This window comes from Siniperca chuatsi, linkage group LG15, assembly GCF_020085105.1.
Source record: "Siniperca chuatsi isolate FFG_IHB_CAS linkage group LG15, ASM2008510v1, whole genome shotgun sequence".
NCBI classification, from domain to species: domain Eukaryota; kingdom Metazoa; phylum Chordata; class Actinopteri; order Centrarchiformes; family Sinipercidae; genus Siniperca; species Siniperca chuatsi.
Window position 1 is genome coordinate 575956 of NC_058056.1, and position 21715 is coordinate 597670.

Genomic DNA, 21715 nt, shown 5'->3' on the forward strand with positions numbered 1-21715 from the left:
ACACGGCAGTGGCGGATGGCCGCCCACCATTGAGTCTGGTTCTGTCCAAGGTTTCTGCCCTCTTAAAGGAAGTTTTTCCTTGCCACTGACGCCAAATGCTTGCTCATGGTGGGATTTGTTGGGTCTCTGTAATTAATATTATAAAGAATACGGTCTAGACCTGCTCTATAGGAAAACCGCAATGAGATAACTTCTGTTATGAACTGCCGCTATATAAATAAAATTGAATTGAATTGAAAAAGATCTCTGGTATTAGGTCGCAAATCACACCCACTGCCTGTGACCCATTTGCCCCCCCTATATGTTTAGCTGTTTTTGACCACTTTGTGCCTGTGTCTCTTTCTTGTCTGGCTAAAGTGGTTGGTCACTTGAACCCTACAACTTGCTCCCTGGACATTGTTCCCTCTTGACTTCTCAAGTATGTCTTTGACACTGTTAGGCCAAGAGTTTTATCTATTATGAATAGCTGTCTTGTTTTTGGGTTTGTTCCTGCCGATTTTAAGCATGCTGTGGTACAGCCTCTTATTAAAAAGCCAAACATGGATCCCACACTTCTCTCTAATTTTAGACCAATTTCTAAATTGCCTTGTCTTTCCAAGGTACTGGAGAAAATTGTTATGTGAAGCTCCAGAACGTTTTTGATGATTATGGTGTTACTGAAGTATTTCAGTCTGGTTTTAAAGCACTTCATAGCACTGAATCTTTAAAAGTTCTTAATGATCTTTTATTAATAATTGACTCTTGGGATTATGCAATTTTGGTACTTTTAAATCTAAGCGCAGCATTTGATACCATGGATCATGGCATCCTCTGTCAACTGGAGCAATGTGTTGGCTTTGAAGGAATTGCCCTTAAATGGTTTAAATCATATTTAACAGACAGAAGCTTATCAGTTAAATTGGGTAGGCTTTCATCCTCATCATCTCCCCTCAGCTGTGGGGTTCCCCAGGGTTCCGTCCTTGCACCAGTCCTCTTTTCCCTTTACATGCTTCCTTTGGGTTCTATCTTTAAAAAAATATGGTATCTCATTCCACTGTTATGCAGACGACTCTTAGATTTATCTACCACTGAAACATAACATCACTACCCCTCTCAAATCTTTAATGGATTCCCTGAATGATTTTAAAACCTGGATGGCACAACATTTTCTTAATCTAAATGAACAGAAAACAGAAATTGTGACGTTTGGAAGTCCTGACCTCCTCAATACCCTTAGTTACAACAATTGGCCCTCTGGGTCCCTACAATAAATATTATATAAAAAACCTGGGAGTGATTTTTGACAGCACTTTCACATTTAATAAAGAAATAAATGCAGTTGCCAGAGCCAGCTTTTTTCAGCTCAGGGTTCTTGCTATGATCAAGTCCTTTCTCTCCTTCACTGACATAGAGAAGGTGATTCATGCCTTTATCTCATCCTTGACTACTGCAATAGTCTGTACTCAGGTGTCAGCCAGTCTCTCTGCTTTCTCACCTACAACTGGTCCAAAATGCTGCTGCCGGCTCTTAACAGGCACACTTAAGTGTGGTCACATCACGCCCAGTTCGTTTTAGAATTGATTTTAAGATCTTATTGTTTGTTTTTAAGTCATTAAATGGGTTGGTGCCTCCTTACATCACTGATATTTTCTCTTTGCACACTCCCTCGAGATCACTGAGGTCTGCTGACCAGATGCTTCTGGTCGTCCCAAGGACCAGATTAAAGCACTGGGGAGATTGGGCTGTTGCTATCGCTGTTCCTAAATCATTGCACTGCCTACCACTCCACATCAGGACCTCACCTCCAGGAGACACTTTTAAAACTGGTTTGAAAACCCATTTTTATTGTTTGGCTTTTAAAGTTTTGACATTTTGGATTATATTTGTGTTGTTTATTATATACTGTATTCTCTATTTATTTTGCATTTTGAAAATATTTTAATCTATTGTGTTATTGTTTCATATAATAGATATTTTGTCTCGGCTGTTTACAGCCTGTTTCTTTTGATTTGTGCAGCACTTTGGTCATCATCTGTTGTCTCTCATAAATAAATTTGACTTGATTAATCATAATTTCACCCTTGTTTACTTGTCATAACTACAATCTTCCCCTAGCCTTAATCATACTGTACCATATGTGCCATGCACAGATACTGTAAAAATATATAATTTTAAATAATGTTGGCATTGGATGTTAAAAACATAGTCACTGAACCTAATCTGGGGTTTGGCAAAATCATCCAATATCAACTATCACTTTAAAATGACCTTCTTAGTGTTAAATGTATCAGCTGGGAAGTGCAATATGTGTTCATTGACTGATCTGAGGTGTCACATTCCAGTTGAGATGATGAACATCTTCTCCTGCAGAAAGACAAAATAACAACAGTTTTGGTGCATTTTACAGAACTGAAGTGTGCGGTGGAGGAAGGAAAACAAGTTTTTGGCATTGAATTGACTTTATAGATTTTAAAGGATTAAAATAAGCATATTTTTTGTCTTTTGAACTTGTCATAGTTTGATGTTTTTTCATGTTTCCTGTTTTATTTTGTAGCGTGCTCCTCTCCTCGTGTGTCTTTTAGATTTACTTCCTGTCTTTGTTTGCTTTCCCTCTAGTTTTGAATGTTGGCCCAACCTTGATTGTTTGCACCTGTGTCTCGTTGTCTCCCTTACCTTAGTGTATTTAGTCCGGGGTATTTCCTTTGTTCATTGTTGGGTTGTTGCCCTTATCATGTGCATTTTGGTTGTGCTTTGTTCCCGTGTCATGCATCCTGGATTTTGCTTACCTGTAGGTTTTGTTGGACTGACTCCTCGTTTCCTTGGACCTTGCCTGTATTGTGGACTTTTGTATTTTGCCTGCTCCCTGTCGGATTTGTTTGTTTTTGGACTTGTTATCTGCTTTGACCGCTGTCTGCCATGTTACACAAGCCATCTGCCCTTCCTGTTCTGCCTGCCACGCTACTCAAGCCAAGCCAAGCCAGAATTACACTCCCCATCTCCGTCCCCAGAGCCACGCCACTCTGGAAGAGTTCAGATCCCTCTGTGTTTAATTGCAGTATATAAAAAAACAAAACAAAACAAAAAAACGGTTGCTACCTCATCCAAATACCACTTCCTTGTGTTGTGTATTTGGGTCCTTAGACTGTGCACTATAACAGAACTACAATAATTCATCATGCCTTTTTAAGATTTCTTAAACAAACCTCATAAAAAGTCATAGATTTGGATTTTATAGATGTAGACAAGCCCTGACCCTGAAGACCTTCCACTGAGCTAATCTCACTTGGGTATTGTCACGGCAAAAATGACAACATCCACTTGGATAGAAGGAATGTGCTATGACAAAACCCTGGACCTGAGCTTGACCCCGTAAGATCAGAAGAAAAATGTATGTCAAGGTAAAATAATGTCACTGGAACTTAATTTGGATCTGGGTCCCTGCAGTGGAAATGCACTGCGTTCGATGACACTACAGGGAAAAGTTAAGAAAAGCTCAACTTTATGCAAATGTCCTCTGATGCAATGCGAGTGACAACCAGGCGCAAATTGCGCTTAATTTAATGCCCACAGGACAGCAATACTAATCAGTTATGTCAGCTCAGGCTCAGGAAACAAATTGTATAACAAGAGATGAAAAACCTCCATGTGTATAGTACGGCGGCTATGTCAGAAATGTCCAGAGTATGTAAATGACATGCTCAGTGCAAAACACACAGAGATACAGCTTCATGAGAGGCATGAGACTGCCTATTACTTTATATGTGTGAACACAGCATAAGAGTACATCGCACAGGCTCTCAGTGGAGCTGACAGCTGAATCTCAACAACATGTTGTGCACCCTGCACCCCAAACAAGCTAATTGGTTGATCCAACTGCTTGTTGGGAAGTGGATTCGCAATGGACACATTATACCCAAAGTAACATAGGACAGCCACATGAACCTCTTCATACAACTCTTCTGCGCATTCACTTACTTGCAGATGGAGAAACTTCTTCCAGCTTTAAAATATACAGGCAACATACAATGGCCGTCATTTGACAAACGTTACTTGACATTTGTAGAACAAACTTGACGTGCCATACAGAAAAAAAGAAGTAACTGAGATGTTCCACAGTGGGTGCAAATGTGATAAATTTGCTTCTGTACCAGAGCCTTGACAACTGGAACCTGGTAAAATTGGACAGTTGCATAACTAGACAGGGCAGGGCGCATCAACCATTGATGACACTGGTGGTATTTCAGCTTTTATAGAAAACAATAGGCACAGTTGTTTTGATGCTACTCAAACACTGCTGCTGTGTGTTGCTCTTATTTTAACTATTCATTATCTTTAGACATACTAATTTCTCCAGAAACACGCTATTTAATTTCCCATTACAGCTAACTGCATTTGCTTTAGGAAAAATCCTGTAGTGTAATTAAAGAATCCATGTACCTATGTTGGTCTGTAATAAAGCTACAGACTATAATACTCAAACATCAACCTAAAATCCAAAAGACCATAGTGGACACATGGTTTTACTGCCAGGTGATCTCTTAGAATGCCCACAATGAGCATTATAGATGGCAACAAAATATTTAAAATGAAGAACTCACAAATGTCCACTTTGGACTGATTTATTCTGTAAGCGGTGTTCCAACACACATTCAAGAGAGGACAGAGAGAACATCTCCTTCTATGCCTCTGTAAGCGTGAATCCCCTTTGGAACAATCGAGTCTCCTACAGAGAATTATAGAGATATCACCACGCCCAGCATAAAAGATGACAACTCTCCCTTTCCGCACTTAATCAATGGAGTTGACCTTTGCTGACAGTGCCTTGCTGAGTGATTAAAGCCAAGTTTCAACACAGGTTGTCGGGATCGTGGAAATAAAAACATGCAGATGGTGAAGGAGAGGAGACCTCCAGCAGCTCGGATTCCACCATCATTTCCATCCATCGCTTTCCAGCACATCGCCACCACATGAGCATCCTGGTAACCATTCCTCATCTGAAATAGTAAATAAAGACCTCATTCTACCGCACTCATTTTACCTAAAGATGTGACCAGTGATAATTGCAGAGATTATTGATGTTACTTTTATTGACTCTGATAGATCTCATTTTCTCAATCTCACACATAGTTTGGTGAAACTACAAAACTTGCTGTACTGATGGCTGTTATGAGTTTTTGGCACACATTTCTTTTTCTGCTTTTGATTCATTATCTGTCTCCATTCCTGAACATGACCACACAAAATTTATATCACCATATATGTAAATTACATATATAGTAAGTATTTAATATGTTAGTCACATATATGTACCACATATTTCAAAGGATAGTAAAAATGACCAATATATATTTACAGATATGCATATATTTTCTATAACATAAATGTTCATATATGAGGTATGGAGATTATTCTTTACATTAATTAGACATTCATCCACCTAGCTGGATGACCCATGACCTTGTCTTGTAAGTCCATGTATTTCTAACTACATTAGATTGGCTTCATAATTGTGTGTAAGTAACGCTAATTAAGTAATTGAACAAACATGATTACCTTTGCACACCTTTTCTATTGATTTAAATGTTGCAGCTTTCTAAAAAAAGCTTTTTTCCCTTTACCTCTGTGTAACAGAAAACATATTAGATTACGAGACAATTTTACTTTCAAATATTTTGCAAAACAAACTGAGAATTGCATATGATGCTTCAATATCCTTGTGGGCTACATATAGTGTTCACATAGTGTTCACATATTTTTCATAATTTAACAAATATGTTCATATTTGACCATAGATTTTTGTACAGAGAGGTGGAATCTGCAGATGAAGATTTTCATACATTTTCAGCATTAACTTCAAATTTTGCTTGGCTAAATCTCAAAGTGACAAACTGTATCCAACTGTATCCATGGTGGCAGAATTTTCAACTAAAGTCTCAGCAAATATTTTCGTGAAATGCAAAGGTTGAAGTGAAATTCATCCAGGTTTTCATACAGTAGCAACTGTGTGCAAATAGATGTAGGTAGTGATGATCACTTTGGTGATTAGTGGCTCAGAGGCAAAGTGTAAAACACCATTAAGAGCAAAGAGAAGTATGTACACCAGCCATTACAGGAAGCTCAGGTGTTCAAAAAGTGTGTATTTTTCTCTCTCTCTCAGCTTCTAAATGTATTTTTATTTGAATCTTGAAGCACCTACTGACTAGTTATGAGGCCTTTCTGATGGTGTTTTGAATCTTTTCTCATATGCCATTTCAATATGAGGTGAGAAATTATCTGAGAGGTTTGAAAAAGGAAACAAAAGGACACAGGCGCAGGTTTGCCTTGGTCGGCAGCGGTGCTGTAGCCGCTTGGTTTTAATTCACACTTCATTCCTGTTAAACCTCTCGATACTCCCGGAGTGCCTTTCCTTGGCCCCGGTCCAAAGCACTCTGTAACAAAACAGACAAAATAAAAAATGGTGGATGAATACCAGCAGAGGAGTGTCACAAGGGTGAGAGATTTATAATGTGAATGGTACAAACTCGCTCGTAAATCAGCGCAAAAGGCTTTCAGGTAGGGGAGCTGGCATTTATGCAAGACGAGAGAGGGAGAGACAGAGAGAGAGGACGAGGGAAAAAAAGAGACAGGGAGAAGATTTGAATGAGGAGGTGTTAATGATCAAACAGCCAACAGAATCATGCTGAGATTTATGCACATCTTGGAAAAAACACCTCAGTGACTGATTAAATGTATTGAGACACGTAAAATGAAAAGGCTACTAAAAGCACCAGAGTTAAAGGGTCAGTTCACCAAAGTTGCAAAAAACAAGACAAGACGGTAAAAGGTAATGTCAGCATGCTAAAATGCTCTCAGTGACAATGTTTACATGCTGATGTTTAGCAGGTATAATTCTTACTGTTGGGTACAGGGAGGGCAGGTGTGATTATTAGCAAAATATCAAAGATATTTATAAATATTAATACATGTATTAATTTTATCAAAAATATTAATATGAATGAATAATTACGGGGCACCACCCTGGGATCAGGGACCAATATCCAAGCGTGATAAACAGTCTCGAAAGTGGCTGTCCACCTAAAAATGCTGATATTTAAAGCACTATCTTACATTAATAATGGTGGGCAATGAAGGGTGAATCCGAGCACTGACCGTCACACCAACACACAGAAAATAACTACAGGCAACTGCTCCTTAAAAGTTAAAATAGAGTTTATTTAATCTTAGCACTGATCAATAATCAACAACAACAACCACTATCGTCTATTCTAAACACAATGAGCACACAGCAATCAGCAAGCATGTTCAATTACAAATTCAATCGGGCCATTTTAAAACCAGGAAATATAGATGGGCCAGACATCTTCAGGGCCTATTTAAAACCTTTTGTTTAGTTTTTGGTAATGACACATTTTAAACAAATGCAAATGAATGTAATAAAACAAATAGCAGGCGTTTGGAGATGGCTGATGACTGACAGTTTCAGGGTTGACAGAGATATATTTTCAGTACTTCCTTACTTGTGACTGTCGACAGCCAGATGTGTTGAAAAGCTGCTCAGCTGGTCGGAGCTCACATGAGGAAACGTTGATTTGCAAAAGATATGATTGGCGGTGTTGCTACATCCGTAAACAATCTGCCCGATCGGTACTGAGCATGTGCAGCTCTCAGCAGAGATGAGAAGGAAGCGAGATGGCGCACTCGTTAGCTGCTTGCATACACTTTATATGTAGTTTGCTTATTTTGTCATATATCAGATTTATGTACGCCGGGCCACTCGGAGGCTGCTGCTGGGCCGGATGTGGCCCGTGGGCCGCCAGTTGGATAGGCCTGACGTAAGGTGTGTGTGTGTGTATGTGTGTGTTTGGGACAATAGAGAAGTGGGGAGTGAGGAAGGTGGCGGATGTGACCACGTGGATTGTCATCATGTGCAGATCTTAAATGGCAGGCAGACCTGCAAAAACTCAAACAAAGGGGAGAGCCGAAATGGAGGACACATTCTAGTTGTCCTCAAGATGGTGTGGAGCGTAACTAGTTATGCTACCACGCTATATGGGTTGTTTGAGATGTGTGTGTAGGCGTGTATTTGTACGTGTAAAGGCATGTGGGTTAGTGGAGAGGAAAGAAAAAGAAAAGCACACAGAGTAAGGCACAAGAAATCTCAAATGCTGTGGTAAAGCATAATAGATGCCCCTTTATCACACAGGAAACTTGTTCAACAGCCGTGTTACTGGACCTTGGTCTGATGAAGCAGTTATTAGTCTCCACAGTGGTTACAAACTAACACAGTTAAACAGCCCAGCGGCGTGGTACCGATACACAAAGGAATGTGCTAAACACAAAAACAGCAAAACAGGACACGGCGGTCCGTTACTATCCACAATAAGCAAAGCACAATTCACAACAGTTATAAAATCTATCTCTGCCCAGACACAAGCCTCTTATATTTGGATTATCCGGCGAAGTGCTCTCATGCTCGGGTACTGACGGAGCTGGGTAACGTTCGTTAACGGCTCCAGCGGTGAAACTGTTCCTTCGGGGGCATCAGAGGGAAGCAGCAGTCAATTTTTAAGGGGAAGAGAGTGGGGCTCCGCAGTTGTTTTTCTCTCCATGAAGGAAATGGTAAATCCGTATATCCCTTCAGCAGGCAAAGATTGTTATGTGGAGTATAACAATCGGGATCCAAAAAGTGTTTCAGCAAACACAAAACAGTCTGTTGCTCTTCCAGCGAGTTAAGATCTTCCTAGGGAAATAAAAGTTCAAAGTGAATGTGTCCCCTGAAGCAACCAAAGTTACAGTGGAAAGATGGGGTTTGACCAGTGCGCTGTGAGTTTATAGGCGTGATGACGTCATCAGGGCTTCCTGTGCTCCAGTGACAGATGGTCCAGTAGGAATCCTAGGTTTGGATTCAAGCTTAAATCTTGCACCCAGGTGTGAATTAACACCTGGTGGAGATTTGGCGCAGTTTCTATGAGTTCAGGCTTTTGGTTTCTCAAGGGCCTCTGTTCTTTTTTCTCCACATGTAGTGAGGCCCAACTCTTCACCATTTTAGTTTAGTAGCATATCAGCATCCAAACATTTGCTAATTAGCAGTAAACACAAAGTACGTAGGTTTTGCAAGTGTTTGGTCATAAACCAGAGTATTGGACAAGTGGAAATGTTGAGCTGATGATGGTGGGGGATGTGGAGGGGTACAGTAAAAGCCAGAGGAATAGAAGTTTTGGTACCTGCTAACGAAGCAAGTTTGTTAAAGGACTATAAAGTAAATTTTAAGCAAATGATGATCCAACTCTCACTGAGCCAAACATCACAGGTACCAAAGCAAAGACAAGAAAACATGATTAAGGCTGCTTACTCTTTTGGGTGAAATGTATGTTCAGATTCTAGCTGTTGAAGTTTTTAAATGACAAACATCAGTTATGAACCACAGACACTGTGTAGGAAGCTGGTGTTTTGTTCCACAACAAGAAATATCTGGCTCTAGTATGACTTTAACATCCTGTCACAAAATGTGGACAAATGCACTGTTGTTTTGTGACCTGTAGTTTTCTGGCATTCTTTGTACACTGATGTGTCAACAAGGATGGGGTCAAATTTGCTGGAATGACTAGGACACCATTTGTGACCAACTGTGATGAAAATCGTCCCTTCATAAATATCACAAAATCAAAAAAGTGTTAAGGCAGAGGAAGTTCAGTTTGCTGTGATCACTCCTCCCTCACTCCTCATTCCTTCCACATTACATTCATTTGATCCTTTGCCATAAGGTCACATATAAAGAGCTTTCTTTGCCATTGCAGGCCAGCTGTAAATACTTGAATAAACACACAAACTTTGTTGTGGTCTGCTCTGATGCTGGTTAGGAGTGCCTTTCTCAAGCATACTCTCATTAAATTGCAGTGTGCTCCCTGAAAGCTGCTCCTTAGACCTGCTAAGTGATGCAGGTGGCTTGCTTTAATATGCTGGAAAATGTATTTTTCTCTCCTGGAAATCCTTTTAACACCTGCTAAATATTACAAGTGTTTCTTAAAGAACATTTGCCTGCCTCTGTCTTAAAAGGGTCTGAAGAAGCCCAGTTATGTTAAAATGTTATCTCGGGTGTTTTATGACCCTTTTCAATAGAAATACTACCCTCAAGGTCACAGTTACAGAAGAGATACAGATTTTTTTCCCCTTACACTTGTAAAACACTTGTATCACACACCTGTGCAACTTCTGTGCATGCTTCCCACTGGCCATGAGATATCTGGACAGTCGTGTAAAAGATGTGAACTTCAGACTGGGAATAAACTTTATAGAAACATACCACCATGTATTTTCTAAAATGTTTCACAAATTCATTGCAATACTTTACCAAACCAGGAAAGCAATATATTTTTACGTCATTAAAGTGTTCCAACTAAAATGGCAGGCACACATTGTGATTGTCAAGGTGATTATAGTTATGATTTTGGCGTCATGACTGATCAGACCAAGACTGGTGTAATCTAGGTCAGTTGTTGACAGTTGTGAGAAAAAATCTTATAGTTTGTGATGTTTAAGTATTCCATCTTTCATGTTGGTAAAACATGTTTCAGGACTGTTGACATCAGTGGCGAAGAGATGGGCTGAGGCTGAAAACAGCAAGCAAATGGAAAAAAAAAGTTGTGGTGGTGAGTGCACTTGTCACTGACTAGAAAGGAGGGAAGAGATAAGAAACCCTAAACATCACATACTTTATAATTTCACCTCTGGGCTGTCAACAGCAGCTTGCCCAGGGTGGAATGGACTTGGTTTAACTAATAAACATATTACACCAATCATGCTATATTAATGAGTATTCTATACACATCCCTCTTACCCTTAACTGGGTTACCTGTCAAATTTGGTGTTTTTTTTAAAGTCTTGCATGCTAAGGGTCATGCTTATACCTGTTATCTACTTAAGATCCCTGCCAGTAGTTCCTAAATCTTTCTCTACCAGGCCCTCCCTGCCTGAGGATATTTGGCAGGCAAAAATCAGCGTCTTCTTATATATTTGACAAAAATTTTTGACTGTTTGACAAAAATTGTTTTGAAGATGGCTATAAATTTTAATTCTAATTTTTATGTCTTGAAATTTGGATTTTATTTACCTTTAACTGGAAGTTACTGTAGTAGTCCACATACTTACATACACACACAAAGGATTCCTCTTTTGGTTATACAGGGACACAACAGACATGGGTCGACTCTGCTGTATTGAATGTTATATGCTTTGTGGTTGTGCCCTAGATGCTCAGTTTAGCATTTTATGTTAATTTTTGTTAACATTTGGAGGGTAAGTAGCCTCGTACAATTGCCAAGAGAGCAACACAGACTCTTAGCGACATCCTCATTTTCAGATTGGACCATCTTCTTTAAGAACAAGCACAGCAACTATGTGTCTCTTTTCTTCTTGATAATCTTTCCTTTTCCATTTTTATTTTCATCAAGCTTATCTCCTTTGCTAATTCAGGTTAACAGGTGCATCACAATGAGGAGGATGTTAGCCAGCTACTAGCTAGCAGGAGAAAAAAAGCACCTGATTGGCCGTTTTATTGGGTTGTTGTCCAAGAGGCTACACTGTAGCTACATTGTAATTTCTGATAATATCTAAATCAAAGCCCAGTGTTAGTCATCGGCTGTGTGAAAGGCATATTGCATTGCATGTAATTCTGCCTGCGTGAAAGTGTTCACAACACTGAGTCTGCATCCAATCTGACCACAAGAACAAACTTGTTAGCAGGAAAATTTGGCTTTTGAACAGCTGCCAGAGAAAGCCAAGAGGGATGCATGTGGAAACAGGGTGAAATGGAGAGGAGGACAGATATCTCTTAGCCGGAGAGAGAGAGAGAGAGAGAGAAGCAAGAGGCTAACGCTAATCCACTTATTAAGGCAACAACTGCAAGCCTGGAACCTGCGCCAGATATTAATACCTAATCATGAGTTAATTAAAGGAGGGTTAGTTAGCGCCTAATCTGCTGTGATGGGGGTGACAGAGTGTCCTGAGGGTGTGGGGGGTGGGAGGGAGGCCAGCTATAGTGCTAACACTAAGTGGTAACACCAGAGCTGTGGACTGGAGATCTAATTAACTTCAAGGTGCCAATGTTGCATTCATTTTTTTAGACTATTTGAAAGAGAATACATTAGCACATTTGGAATTTTCTAGGTGTGAGAGATGATTACTGTACCATAAGGCCAATATATTGCGGAACTACATGATCTTGAATGTGACACACAAAAAGGTGAACCCACAGGCCTACAGATCATAGTATCCAGCATTTGAGTGCACTTTTTTGGTAGACTTACTTTCTAAATGATTGTAAAATCATCTGTCTGTGAAGAGTGTGAGTGTTGAATTCGGTATTAAGTCAGACTTCTGCAAAGTGGAGTTTACTGAAATCCAAACCCAGACCGCACCTGAGCCCTACAGACCCGATCTAACAGACCCAACTGTTACTGCTAAAATTGAGACCCAAACCCTACCTGCACTTGAAGTTTTAGCTACAAAATGGCCCAAAACCAACTGAAACCCAATATTATGTGAAGACAGGTCAGGTTTGGCTAGAGTAGTTGAGACCAGTTGAGACCAGGAGGCAGAGTTGCAGTCCTACACGCTTCTCTGCGCTTCCAGAGCAGTTACCCACCCAAAACTCCTTAGTGACGGTATCTGCTCCCCGACCACCTAAATTAATAAAACCAAAAGTTAACAGAACAGGAGCTGTACATAAAAACCTAAACAAAAATGCTGAAATAGCAAAATAGGAGAATTAAATGTGGACCCTTAAACATCAGATGTCTGTCATCTAAAGCTGTACTAGTGAACGATTTAATATCAGAGTATCATATTGACTTATTTTGTCTTACTGAAACCTGGCTGGGTCATGAAGAATATGTTAGCCTAAATGAATCCACTCCGCCCAGTCATATTAATGCTCACATTCCTCGAGGCACCGACCGAGGAGGTGGAGCTGCAGCCATCTTCGACTATAGCCTATTAATCAGCCCTAAACTCAAACTAAATCTCATTTGAAAGCCTTGTTCTCTGGAAAACACAACAGCCAATTCTATTTGTTAGAGCGTGGTTGAAAGCTTTGGATAAGGAAGTGATTAGACCTTCAGTTAAGTTTTATAAAAAGAGTATATAGTAAATAGGCTATACCATGAAAAGTAGCAATATCATAGCAGTGTAGTGGACTAAAACCACACAGAGGTGAACCTTCTAGTCACAAAATTGGTCATGGTCTGAAAATGTTTTAAAGGATTTTTTAAATGAATTGATGGTCTGATCCCTATGTATGCAAATTATTGAATTAAAAACAAAAAACTTATATATTATATATTAGTTGTTATTTTTTTCAAGGTTCAATATCAATAATTCTACTTTCAGTTTCAAATTGAACTTTTCATTTACAATTAGCAAATCAAAATTACAAAACATTTTGGCCCTAATTTGTTTCCATATTTTTCTCTTTGATGTGTTGATAGAAGTGAGGTTGAGGAAGAAATCTAACATCTAACATTCTATCTCTATCCACCTTCTTCACCACTCCTTTTCATTTATCTCTTCTTCTCCCTTCATCCTTCACTTCATTCTTCTTTTTCCTGGCCCCTCTTTTTCACCATTGCACTTCTCTTTTTCTTTTCCACCTCTTCTTGGTTCACCTTTTATCCTCGATCTCTTCATATTTTTTCTCCTCCCGTGCCGCACCCTCATCCTCCACCTCCTTCCTCTCTTCCTCTCTTCCTCTCCCACTTCCACCTTCTCTATCTTTTATCCTTTTCCTGTCCTCTCCTCTCCTCTGTCTTCCTCTTGGATATGTGTTTTAGAGAAAGTGTCAAATCATCACCTCTCAACTCCCCCTTGTGGCGCTGCTCTCATTCATAAGCACACCCTCAAACACACACACACACACACACACACACACACACACACACACACACACACACACACACACACACACACACAGGTAGACTTGCATACACACAAACAAGCACATACAGCCAGAGAGAGATGTATACACACTCTCCCCTCCATTGTAATGAGGATGTTGAGCAATAAAAGAGGAGTTTCCAGCGTGATGGCAAGAGTGTGGGCATTAGCATTTGAAAGGAGCCGAATTAGCCATCGTTCCACAATTTCCAGTAAATGACTCTGGATGTCAGGCTAACGTGACTTTTATTGAAGGACAGATTCACAGCGGAGGAAAAACAGGAAGGTGCGGCAGCAGAGAGAGAGGCGAAGGCTTCCGAGTCTAAACACTATTCAAATGCAGCTGCTGCTAGAAAAGACATGGCAGCTCTTCCTTCACAACAATCCCCAGTGGGCCCGGACATGGCGTTATGTTTCATTTAGAACTTGTTCTGTGCAAAAGAAGTTCCCTGAACCCTGTCTACTGACTCGTTAGCTCCCACAAAGAAGAAGAGAATCAAGGAGGGAGATGTTAATCCTGGTGAGAGGAGAAGAATAGAGAGGTGGAGGGAGTGATAAGAGGAGAGAGAGAGAGAGAGAGAGAAAGAGAGAGAGAGAGAGAGAGGGGTCAGCGAACCTTGGCCGCCCAGAAATGACAGAAAGGTCACAGAGAGAGAGAGAGAGTAAACAGATGTAAATTCAGTGATGGCAGCATGTTTTTTCCTCTCTCCCATCTTCATTTCCCTCCCCCCCTTAAGGTCGAGATTAATTTGCCTGTTATCTCTCTCTAATCGAATTCAGCGATATTAATTACATGCCGAATGGTTTGTGCAATGTCAAATGTACAGTGTAAACATATAAACATGCTCAGTGTGGAAATGAACAGAGGGGTCGTGCCAAAAAAAAAACAATAAAGCCAGTTATATCAATAATGTGTATGTTTCATGCATACATGTTCTGTGTATGGCTGTACTTGCCAGTATACAGTTTCCATTTCACACCTCACACGTTGCATGAGACGGAAGGCAAATACAGCTCAACCTCTGCATTCCCACTATAGGCTATCCAAATAAATAAATAAACAGCACTGTACATGTAGAGGTAACGTAACCCCACTTAACTGCCTATGGGGAAATTATGTTACATTAACATAATTAAATGTATAGCACTAAAGGGTTCTGATAAACTCACTATTGCTTATTAATGTATCCTCTAAATAACTATTTGTATTTTCCATTACTAACTATCTCTATGTACTTCCTGTAGCTGTACGTATATATCCTGTTTTGGTGTGCTCCTTCCTCTGACTCATAACCAGGACCAGTGGTGGCTCTGCTGCTGCTGCTGTGACTAATGAATGAATTTGATGATCGACAGAAAATTAATCAGCAACCATTTTCATCATTAATTAATCGTAAAAACATTTTTTAAAGCCAAAATCCCAAACATTCACTGGTCTCAGCTTCTCAAATCTGAATAAATGCTGATTTTCTGAGAGCTCTGTGACAGTAAGCTGAAGATCTTTGGGTCTTGGACTGTTGGACAAAACAAGGTATTTGAATATGTCAGCTTGGGCTTTGGGGAATTGTGAATTGTGTGTGTAAAATATAAATAAATCTACCATTTAAGAGTAAAATCATAAGTAAAGCCATATTTCAACAGTAGCTTCAATTGATTTCCTGGCTGTAAAGGACTCAAAGACAGTCATCATACAGACATTTCAAGTCAAATTGCCAGAGGTGTGGAACTGTAACTGTGACAACATAAGCTATTAATTTTAAAAGAAATATTTTCAAAATAAAATATCAACACCTTCAGTTATTCAGGATGAGTGACATTGCTACTGCAAGCAGATGTGTTGATTTAAAAACTATAGCTGAGTGTGGGCACCAAATCACATGACTACAGTACTTTTACAATTCACTGAAAATGAGACATCTCACCTCAGGGTCCCCCTGAAAAGCCCTTCAAATATCTGTTTCCAGGAAACAAAACAAGTGTATGAAATAGTAAGTGAGAGTCATGGTAAAGTCACCAGCATGCTTTAATGCATTACACCTCACTAAAGGAATACCATATAAATGATATTTATATACATCCAAAATTAAAAATATAAAGCACAGTGAGGTTGTGAGAATCTCACATTTGTACACTACAGACACACTATATTTTACCATGGGGATATTAGGAATATTATTTACTTATATACTACACTATTAGAGATGTGAAGCACCACAGTGAAAAATAAGATTGATGTACACTCACAGTATACCAGAGATACCATACGGTAGGTCACTACAAATACCATATTGTCATTATAACTGAACTATTATGTGTCACAGAGACCATGTCAGAAATATTATATAAATACTATAACAGAATATGATGACATCATTAAGTCTGCACTTTATACTGTAGTCATTACAGAGATATTATATGAACATTATACGGATATCTTGATTGATTAGTTTACCATAAATTCCCCACTGAATACCACTGCCACATAATGCCTTTAAGAATACTATAGGAATTATAAAGCAATGTAAGTAATGTCAGAGGAAATAAAAACACCATTACTTATGTCACTTAACGTTTCAAAAGCAGTAAATATATTATAAACGGTAATAAATTAGCCCATAAACCCACTATTCAGTACAATAGACAGGGTAAGGACCTACCTAGAAACACAATATTCTACTCAGTTGTGGTCACTGTTGGTCTCTCCATCCATCCACGGTGGATGTCTGTCCATCCCCACATCACAGAAGCAAGACTAACGCAGCCCGAGGCTGACGGAGGAGGTGTGGATTGCTGGTCATTAGCAGTAGCCCAGGATTAGCCTGAGTGGAGCGGCTAGCCGCAGCTCGGATGAGGCTAATTAGATCTGTCTATCTGAACACATCCATCTTCTGCTCATCCCTCCTTGCCCCACCCCCAAATAAATTGCTCTTTATTACTCTATCATTCAGGTTATTGCCTATGAAATAATGAGACACTCCTGGTCAGGGCCAGCATAATTGATTTTTTTTCTTTTTTTTTCTTTTGGTTTGTGTGTGTGTGTGTGTGTGTGTGTGTTCAAGGTATTGTTATTATTAGCCGGCCAGGGATTACTGAGAAGATTAGCTGGTGCAAATGATAGATGAAGAAACAAAAGCAAAACAAAGATTACAAAACAAATACACTGACAAATCGTTTTTTTTTTGTCTCCAATTTTCTGTGAAATCATTTGAATTTTAAAACTGCCTTCCCAGAAAAGTAATGTGGCTTTTCAGCAAAAGTTCCAACCATTTCACACAAATGTCATCCATGTGTAAAGTACAGATTTGTACTGTAGATACTGTTCAAAACACTTTCTATAAAGGTGTGGACATGTTGCCTTGGTTAAAATATGAACTTCTCAAATATCAATAACACTCCATTGATCCTTTTACTCTCTCTTCCTCACACACACACACACACACACACACACACACACACACACACACACACACACACACACACACACACACACTGAGATCACAGACAATACACAAGGGCTGAGGAGGAAGGAGGGGCCGCAGTATAAGTGTTTCATTCCTCCTGAATGGCAGGTTAAGTGAGGATACGATAATACTGCCGACAGTAATGGCAACTTTAATTTCCTTTTCCTATTGTGAAGATTTATGTGGAGAAATTAAATTCCAGCAGCTCGCAGGCCTCAATAATCATTATACAGTGCAGAGAGTGAAAAGAAAAGGGAAACTGTTTTCATGGTCACAATATATAAAAGAACCAGGGTTAAGCACCAGGGGAAAGAGAAGGTAATCTGTGAGGGCTTAATAAACACAAAAGACATTATACAGATGTTCAAAAAAGTCTCAGAGCATTGAGGAATATTGGTTCATAAAAGAGCTAAGGGCTATCATGAGCTCAAACAACAGGGGCCGAGTGTAGCTGAAACCAGCTCCATGCTGCAGAGTGTCTGTCTGCTGTTACCTCCGCTCCCAGACACCGACTCAAACAAATAAGTCTCCCCTTTAAATACAGTAGCTTTAAAGTGAATCTCATCAAATAGACATATTCTAGATGTCAGGTACATTTCCCCATGGTACAGCCTTTATTAGGGACCTTTCAAAGCCTTATAACCTTATAAGTTACGTACATTTGAAAACTTTGCGTCTACATTATATATGGACATAAAAGTGGTACCATCAGTGTTGAAGTGCACTGTACTCCTGGTCCTTATTCTGAATTTCTATCTGAATTCTCAGACATTTTATCAAGTTTAGTCCTTAAAACAGATAAAGTAATTATTGTAGGTAATTTCAATATTCATGTGGACATTGAAAATGATAGCCTTAGTACTGCTTTTATCTCATTATTAGATTCGATTGGCTTCAGTCAGGGTGTACATAAAGCCACTCACTGTTTTAACCACACCCTCAACCTTGTTCTGGTATATGGCATTGAAATTGAACATTTAATAGTCTTTCCACAGAATCCTTCTTTATCGGACCATTATTTAAAAACTTTTGAACTCCTATTACTGGACTACACGCCATTAGGCAAAAACTCCTAGTCTAGATGTCTATCTGTTATTGCTGTGACTAGATTCACTAGATTCAAGGATGTCTATCTGTTATTGCTGTGACTAGATTCAAGGAAGCAATCCCATCTGCATTTAGTTCAATGTTATGTCTCAATATAACAGAGGACTCCTATGCTAATTTCAGCCCCTCCCAAATTGATCATCTTGTTGATAGCGCTGCAGGTTCACTGCGAACGACACTCGATTCTATCGCTTCTCTAAAAAAGGTTAGCTCCATGGTATAACCCCCATACCCGCAAATTAAAGCAAACATCATGAAAACTTGAAAGGAAATGTCGTTCCAACAACCTGGAAGAATCTCGTTTAGTGTGGCAAGATAGTCTTAAAACATATAGGAAAGCCCTTCGTAATGCCAGAGCAGCTTACTACTTATCATTAATAACAGCACTGCAGCCAGGCTGACAGTGAATCACATCTCTATTTAGCCATGTATTCCTATAGCCCTCAGTAGTAACGACTTCATGAGCTTCTTTAATGATAAAATTTTAACTATTAGAGAAAAAAATTCATCAAGTCTTGCCTTCAACCGGTTATCTTCAAACACAGGAACCTTAGAAACAACTGTAAAACCTGATATATATTTTGACTGCTTTGCTCCTATTGACCTTCTTCCACTAACTTCGACGATTAATTCATCTAAGCCATCAACCTGTCTCTTAGACCCCATTCCAACTAGGCTGCTTAAAGAAGTTTTATCTTTAGTTAGCACTTCTTTACTGGATATGATCAGTCTGTCTTTATTAACAGGCTATGTACCACAATCCTTTAAAGTAGCTGTTATTAAACCGCTTCTTAAAAATGTGCACTCTTAATCCAGGGGTTTTAGCCAACTATAGACCTATATCTAACCTTCCCTTTCTCTCTAAAATCCTTGAGAAAGCAGTCACCAATCAGTTGTGTGACTTTCTAAATAACAATAGTTTATTTGAGGATTTTCAGTCAGGGTTTAGAGTGCATCATAGCACAGAGACAGCACTGGTGAAAATTACAAATGACCTTTTAATTGCATCAGACAATGGACTTGTCTCTGTACTTGTCTTGTTAGATCCTAGTACTGCATTCGACACCATTGACCATCACATCCTATTACAGAGACTGCGACATGTAATTGGCATTAAAGGAACCGCACTAAGCTGGTTTAAATCCTATCTATCAGATCGATCTCAGTTTGTACATGTTAATGGTGAGTCCTCCGTGCACGCCAAAGTTATTCATGGAGTTCCACAAGGTTCTGTGCTTGGACCGATTCTATTCACCTTATATATGCTTCCTATAGGCAACATTATTAGGAAACTCTCCATAAACTTTCATTGTTATAACTAACCAGTTAGCTAAACTTCAAGCATGCCTTAAGGACATAAAAACCTGGATGACCTGCAATTTTCTGATGTTAAAGTCAGACAAAACAAATTGAAATGAAATTATTGTACTTGGCCCCAAACACCTCCGAGACACATTATCTAAAGATATAGTTACTCTAGATGGCATTGTCCTGGCCTCCAGCACCACTCTAAGGAACCTCACAGTCATCTTTGATCAGGATTTATTATTTAACTCCTATATGAAACAAACTACAAGGACTGCCTTCTTTCACCTACGCAACATTGCAAAAATCAGGCACATCCTGTCTCAAAATGATGCCGAAAAAAATAGTGCCTGCATTTGTTACTTCTAGGTTGGACTATTGTAATTCCTTATTATCAGGCTGCCCCAATAAGTCCTTTAAGACTCTCCAGTTGATCCAGAATGCTGCAGCACATGTACTGACAAGAACTAAGAAAAGAGATCATATTTCTCCAACATTAGCTTCTCTGCACAGGCTCCCTGTAAAATCCAGAATACAATTTAAAGTCCTTCTCCTGACCTACAAAGCTTATAATGGTTAGGCACCATCGTATCTTAAAGATCTCATAATGCCTTATTACCCAACTAGAACACTGCGCTCCCAGGATGCAGGGTTACTTGTGGTTCCTAGTCTCCAAAAGTAGAATGGGAGCCAGAGCCTTCAGTTAGCAAGCTCTCCTGTGGAATCAGGTCCGCGTTTGGGTTCGGGAGGCAGACACCATCTCCACATTTAAGAGTAGGCTTAAGACCTTTGATAAAGCTTTTAGTTAGGGCTGGCTTGGGTGAGTCCTGAACCATCCCTTAGTTATGCTGCTATAGGCCTAGACTGCCAGGAGACTTCCCATGATGCAGCTCTTTCCTCTCTCGTTCTCTCCCTCTCCATCTGCATGCATTTTTATCCCATTACTGCATGTTACTAACTCGACATCTTCTCTCTCCCGTAGTTCTGTACCTTCTCGTTTTTCTCCTCTCTCCCTCTGTTGCTTTCAGCTGGTATTTCTGCCTCCAGAGCTGCAGAGACTGAATCTGTGGTTGCGGGCCACCCCCATGTTCCTGCTCGACAACTGCTCCTAAATGGTAAATGGACTGTACTTATATTCTGACTACTCAAAGCGTTTTAACTACATAACACATTCACCTTTTTCATACACTGCTCATCAGCTGAAAGAAACCCCACTGAAATTCCTGCCTACAAAGCTCTCATTGGTCGACTGTTTCTTCAATGGGCGAAAACTACAATCGTTGGGTTCAACATCAGACCTACTTGAATTGCTGAATAAATTGGAGATGAAGGTGGCAATTCAGAGGTTGTGAACCAGGCTATGTTTGTTCAACATAGGGAGATAAGTATATGATATACTTGGATTTCATGTGGTTAAACTTGTGAGAAGCTTGGACTGTTGCTAGGCAAGTAACAACAAAAATAAATTAAGTTCATGGAATCACCACAATCAGTCGATTTGCTTTTGGAAGCCAAGTAGATTAGCATGGTCATTATCAACTTCAGTGAACTTTCCCCATTGACTGCAAACTTGACCCACTAAACACAGAGAACAAGAGTCGAAATTGGAGGACACCATTATATTAGCTGAGTAACAAGTATGCACTGTTGATTGAGAGGGAACACCACTAGAGCGTTTCCTTTCATATTCATTTTGCCATGAACAAAACTAGACACAACCAGCTGTAGGCACTGCACGAACCACAAGTAGGAAATACATCACCAAAATTAATAATGCACCTACTTCATGAGGATGTGCAAATGAATCTGTTGTGATACTTTCTGGTATGACTGTGCGCTAAAACTGTCATCCATTGTTGAGGCGTAAAAAATGCAGAAGTGACAATTTCTGTAAAACTAAATAAAAGCTGGAAAGTGAGCAGTGAGTCATTAGT

General features: G+C 39.6%; 1 long non-coding RNA gene across 1 annotated transcript; it reads right to left on the minus strand.

The window, feature by feature from the left end:
* Window positions 1-5273: 5273 nt before the first annotated feature.
* On the minus strand, window positions 5274-17280 carry LOC122862132. Its single transcript, XR_006374640.1, has 3 exons — window positions 16566-17280; window positions 15831-15862; window positions 5274-6407 (listed from the first exon to the last, which is right to left on the minus strand). It is a non-coding gene; the product is annotated as an uncharacterized LOC122862132 (long non-coding RNA).
* Window positions 17281-21715: the final 4435 nt, after the last annotated feature.